This window comes from Salmo salar, chromosome ssa12 (assembly GCF_905237065.1).
Source record: "Salmo salar chromosome ssa12, Ssal_v3.1, whole genome shotgun sequence".
Classification (NCBI taxonomy): Eukaryota; Metazoa; Chordata; class Actinopteri; order Salmoniformes; family Salmonidae; genus Salmo; species Salmo salar.
Genome location: NC_059453.1, coordinates 63,618,805 through 63,624,537, shown reverse-complemented (window position 1 = coordinate 63,624,537; position 5,733 = coordinate 63,618,805). Strand labels below are relative to the sequence as shown.

At 41.7% G+C, this 5,733-nt stretch overlaps 1 long non-coding RNA gene across 1 annotated transcript; it reads left to right on the top strand.

The window, feature by feature from the left end:
• On the top strand, window positions 1-4,377 carry LOC123725538 (uncharacterized). The gene is made up of 3 exons (XR_006758053.1): window positions 1-172; window positions 296-367; window positions 4,173-4,377. It is a non-coding gene; the product is annotated as an uncharacterized lncRNA (long non-coding RNA).
• Window positions 4,378-5,733: the final 1,356 nt, after the last annotated feature.

The following is a 5,733-nucleotide window of genomic DNA, read 5'->3' as shown; positions in this document are numbered from 1 at the left end:
TGCTCAAGATCACGTCAACAGATTTTTCACCTAGTCGGCTCGTGTATTAGAACCAGCGACTTTTCAGTTACAGGCCCAACGCTCTTAACTGCTGGGATACCTGCCCCCCAAGCATCTCAATCCAATAGACACAGTCCATGGTCCGGGTGTTGATTCCACAGCTCATCGAGAGGTTTGGAGAAACATGTTCTATACTAGTTACATCATTATGGTCCTTATGACAGGAAATTTGATTGTGATTCTTTTGTAAACATTGTACCTTTTGATTAATTTCTATTTATCCCTCTTCTTTCAGCCCAACATCTGAGACAGACACAACTTACATCTTCATTACTGAAACAGTTCCCTTGCCTCAAGGATTCAGAGGGTAAAAGTATTACATTTTAATTTTGAAACTCACTGCATTATTTATCATGCATGAGCTCTGCTATTTCCACCAAAATGGAGCACTTGAAGGTGTAATACTTTTTGAGTGTTATTTGTTGTTACTGAGCGGTTTAATTGATTCAAATAGACGCATAATGATATTAGGCCACAGATGGTCTACAGTTTTTCACACATCTGCTGCAACTTTGTTGATATACACAACTCACTATATTTAGGGAAAGACACAACTTACTATATTTAGGGAACGAGGGATTTCCCAAGTAAAATGTTATATGGCATGAAATACCTTTTGCCCATAAGAGTCAGATTTCATAGCTCCACAATTAAAAAGGGTGCAGGCCAGGCAGCAGGCTGTTAGCCAGCCTGCCAGCTTAGTGGAGTCTGCCACTAGCACAGTCAGTGTAGTCAGCTCAGCTATCCCCATTGAGACCGTGTCTGTGCCTCGACCTAGGTTGGGCAAAACTAAACATGGCTGTGTCCGCCTTAGCAATCTCACTAGAATAAAGAGCTCCTCCATTCCTGCCATTATTGAAAGAGATTGTGATACCTCACATCTCAAAATAGGGCTACTTAATGTTAGATCCCTAACTTCCAAGGCAGTTATAGTCAATGAACTAATCACTGATCATAATCTTGATGTGATTGGCCTGACTGAAACATGGCTCAAGCCTGATGAATTTACTGTGTTAAATGAGGCCTCACCTCCTGGTTACACTAGTGACCATATCCCCCGCGCATCCCGCAAAGGCGGAGGTGTTGCTAACATTTACGACAGCAAATTTCAATTTACAAAAAACCCCGGCGTTTTCGTCTTTTGAGCTTCTAGTCATGAAATCTATGCAGCCTACTCAAACACTTTTTATAGCTACTGTTTACAGGCCTCCTGGGCCATATACAGCGTTCCTCACTCAGTTCCCTGAATTCCTATCGGACCTTGTAGTCATAGCAGATAATATTCAAATTTTTGGTGACTTTAATATTCACATGGAAAAGTCCACAGACCCACTCCAAAAGGCTTTCGGAGCCATCATCGACTCAGTGGGTTTTGTCCAACATGTCTCCGGACCTACTCACTGCCACAGTCATACTCTGGACCTAGTTTTGTCCCATGGAATAAATGTTGTGGATCTTAATATTTTTCCTCATAATCCTGGACTATCGGACCACCATTATATTACGTTTGCAATCGCAACAAATAATCTGCTCAGACCCCAACCAAGGAGCATCAAAAGTCGTGCTATAAATTCTCAGACAACCCAAAGATTCCTTGATACCCTTCCAGACTCCCTCTGCCTACCCAAGGACATCAGAGGACAAAAATCAGTTAACCACCTAACTGAGGAACTCAATTTAACCTTGCGCAATACCCTAGATGCAGTTGCACCCCTAAAAACGAGAAACATTTGTCATAAGAAACTAGCTCCCTGGTATACAGAAAATACCCGAGCTCTGAAGCAAGCTTCCAGAAAATTGGAACGGAAATGGCGCCACACCAAACTGGAAGTCTTCCGACTAGCTTGGAAAGACAGTACCGTGCAGTATCGAAGAGCCCTCACTGCTGCTCGATCATCCTATTTTTCCAACCTAATTGAGAAAAATAAGAACAATCCGAAATGTATTTTTGATACTGTCGCAAAGCTAACTAAAAAGCAGCATTCCCCAAGAGAGGATGGCTTTCACTTCAGCAGTAATAAATTCATAAACTTCTTTGAGGAAAAGATCATGATCATTAGAAAGCAAATTATGGACTCCTTAAATCTGCATATTCCTCCAAAGTTCAGTTCTCCTGAGTCTGCACAACTCTGCCAGGACCTAGGATCAAGGGAGACACTAAAGTGTTTTAGTACTATATCTCTTGACACAATGATGAAAAGAATCATGGCCTCTAAACCTTCAAGCTGCATACTAGACCCTATTCCAACTAAACTACTGAAAGAGCTGCTTCCTGTGCTTGGCCCTCCTATGTTGAACATAATAAACACTCTCTATCCACCGGATGTGTACCAAACTCACTAAAAGTGGCAGTAATAAAGCCTCTCTTGAAAAAGCCATACCTTGACCCAGAAAATATAAAAAACTATCGGCCTATTTCGAATCTCCCATTCTTCTCAAATTTTTTAAAAAGCTGTTGCGCAGCAACTCACTGCCTTCCTGAAGACAAACAATGTATACGAAATGCTTCAGTCTGGTTTTAGACCCCATCATAGCACAGAGACTGCACTTGTGAAGGCCAGCAGCATACCACCCTGCATCCCACTGCTGGCTTGCTTCTGAAGCTAAGGTCAGTCCCTAGGAGACCAGATGCTGCTGGAAGTGGTGTTGGAGGGCCAGTAGGAGGCACTCTTTCCTCTGGTCTAAAAAATATCCCAATGCCCCAGGGTAGTGATTGACACTGCCCTGTGTAGGGTGCCGTCTTTCGGATGGGACGTTAAACGGGTGTCCTGACTCTCTGAGGTCATTAAAGATCCCATTGCACTTATCGTAAGAGTAGGGGTGTTAACCCCGGTGTCCTGGCTAAATTCCCAATCTGGCCCTCATACCATCATGGCCACCTAATCATCCCCAGCTTACAATTGGCTCATTCATCCTGAAACTATTCCCCAGGTCGTTGCTGTAAATGAGAATGTGTTCTCAGTCAACGTACCTGGTAAAATAAAGGCGGTAAATGACGTTTTAATGGAGTCAGACCGAGGCTCTGCATCTGTCCTCGTGCTCCTAGACCTTAGTGCTGCTTTTGATACCATCGATCACCACATTCTTTTGGAGAGATTGGAAACCCAAATTGGTCTACACAGAGAAGTTCTGGCCTGGTTTAGATCTTATCTGTCGTAAAGATATCAGTTTGTCTCTGTGAATGGTTTGTCCTCTGACAAATCAACTGTAAATTTCAGTGTTCCTCAAGGTTCCATTTTAGGACTACTATTGTTTTCACTATATAATTTTACCTCTTGGGGATGTCATTCGAAAACAATGTTAACTTTCACTGCTATGCGAATGACACACAGCTGTACATTTCAATGAAACATGGTGAAGCCCCAAAATTGCCCTCGCTGGAAGCCTGTGTTTCAGACATAAAGATGGCTGCAAACTTTCTACTTTTAAACTTTAAAAACAGAGATGCATGTTCTAGGTCCCAAGAAACAAAGAGATCTTCTGTTGAACCTGACAATTAATCTTGATGGTTGTAGTCGTCTCAAATAAAACTGTGAAGGACCTCGGCGTTACTCTGGACCCTGATCTCTCTTTTGACGAACATATCAAGATTGTTTCAAGGACAGCTTTTTTCCATCTGCGTAACATTGCAAAGATCAGACATTTTCTGTCCACAATTGATGCAGAAAAATGAATCCATGCTTTTGTTACTTCTAGGTTAGACTACGGCAATGCTCTACTTTCCGGCTACCCGGATAAAGCACTAAATAAAATTCAGTTAGTGCTAAATACGGGTGCTAGAATCCTTACTAGAACCAAAAAATGTGATCATATTACTCCAGTGCTAGCCTCCCTACACTGGCTTCCTGTTAAGGCAAGGGCTGATTTCAAGGTTTTCCTGCTAACCTACAAAGCATTACATGGGCTTGCTCCTACCTATCTTTCCGATTTGGTCCTGCCGTACATACCTACACGTACGCTACGGTCACAAGACGCAGGCCTCCTAATTGTCCCTAGAATTTCTAAGCAAACAGCTGGAGGCAGGGCTTTCTCCTATAGAGCTCAATTTTTATGGAATGGTCATGTGTCTTATGATTATTGGTTCAACATTTTATAAGCATATTCTCTAATAGACAGGTCGGAACCAACATGGCTGAATACCTCTGGCGGATGGCAAGGAGACCCGACCCATCTGGAGGTGCAATTGTAAAGGGACCTCGGACTGGTGTTAAAGTATACACCGGACAGACGGCGATGAAAATGAGTTGTTCGGTTGTGTTCATTTTGTAATGATATCTCCTCCCATTCCCCCCCAGTTAATAAATACATGTTATTTTACCTAGAAATTGTATTTATTTACTGATGTGATTTTATTTTTATGGTGGTACAAAATAAATGTTTAACAGTTGTGAATGGATAATTTAAAAAAGCCAATTTCATATTTGTAGATAATCTCACCATTGTCATAGTAGCTGGATATTGTGATATAGTGGTTTAAGGGACTATACATATGGATTGATTTGCAGTGAACATTGTTGCTGTGAGATGCATGTGCACAGCATCAGTAATATTGAGAGGTCATATTTTGGTTTGATATATGAGGACATCAGCAATAAGACGTCTTATTCAGGTCGGATTCTAGTTGCATATGAACGTTTTAGACATCTCCTAAAAGATGTCTAAAAACCTTTCAAAATCTGACAATCATACGACATCAGGAAAAGATGTCATTGATGTCTTGACAACCGACCTGTGGCCGTTGGGAAGACAGACTAGAGATGTAGCCTATAGCCTAAATTATAGGCGTAGGCTAGGCATATTAGCCGATAAGCCTAACATTGAGTTGATGAATTAACACTGCAGTGAATATATCCAGTCAATTTCAAATCAAAATTTGTCACATGCGCCGAATACAATCTTACCGTGAAATGCTTTACTTACAAACCCTTAAACAACAATGCAGTTCAAGAAAGAGTTACGAAAATATTTACCAAATAAACTAAAGTAAAAAAAAAGAAGTAATTCAATAAAACAATAACGAGGCTATATACAGGGGGTACCGGTACTGAGTCCATGTGTGGTGGTACAGGTTAGTCGAGGTCATTTGATCATGTAGGTAGGGATAAAGTGACTATGCATAGATAAACAGCAAGTAGCAGCAAATCAAATTGTATTGGTCACATACACATGGTTAGCGAAATGCGTGTGCTTCTAGTTCCGACAATGCAGTAATATCTAACAAGTAACCTAACAAATTCACAACTACCTCATACACATAAATGTAAAGGGATGAATAAGAATATGTACAGGGGGTACCGGTCAATGTGTGGGGGTACAGGTTAGTCGAGGTCATTTAATCGTGTAGGTAGGGGTAAAGTGACAATGCATAGATAATAAAACAGCAAGTAGTAACAGTGTAAAAACAAATGGGGGTGGGGGTGTTAGTGTAAATAGTCCGGGTGGCCATTTCATTAATTGTTCAGCAGTCTTATGGCTTGGGGGTAGAAGCTGTTAAGGAGCCTTTTGGTCCTAGACTTGGTGCTCCGGTACCGCTTGCCGTGCGGTAGCAGAGAGAACAGTCGATGACTTGGCTGACTGGAGTCTTTGACAATTTTTGGGGCTTTCCTCTGACACTGCCTAGTATATAGGCCCTGGATGGCAGGAAGCTTGGCCCCAGTGATGTACTGGGCCGTA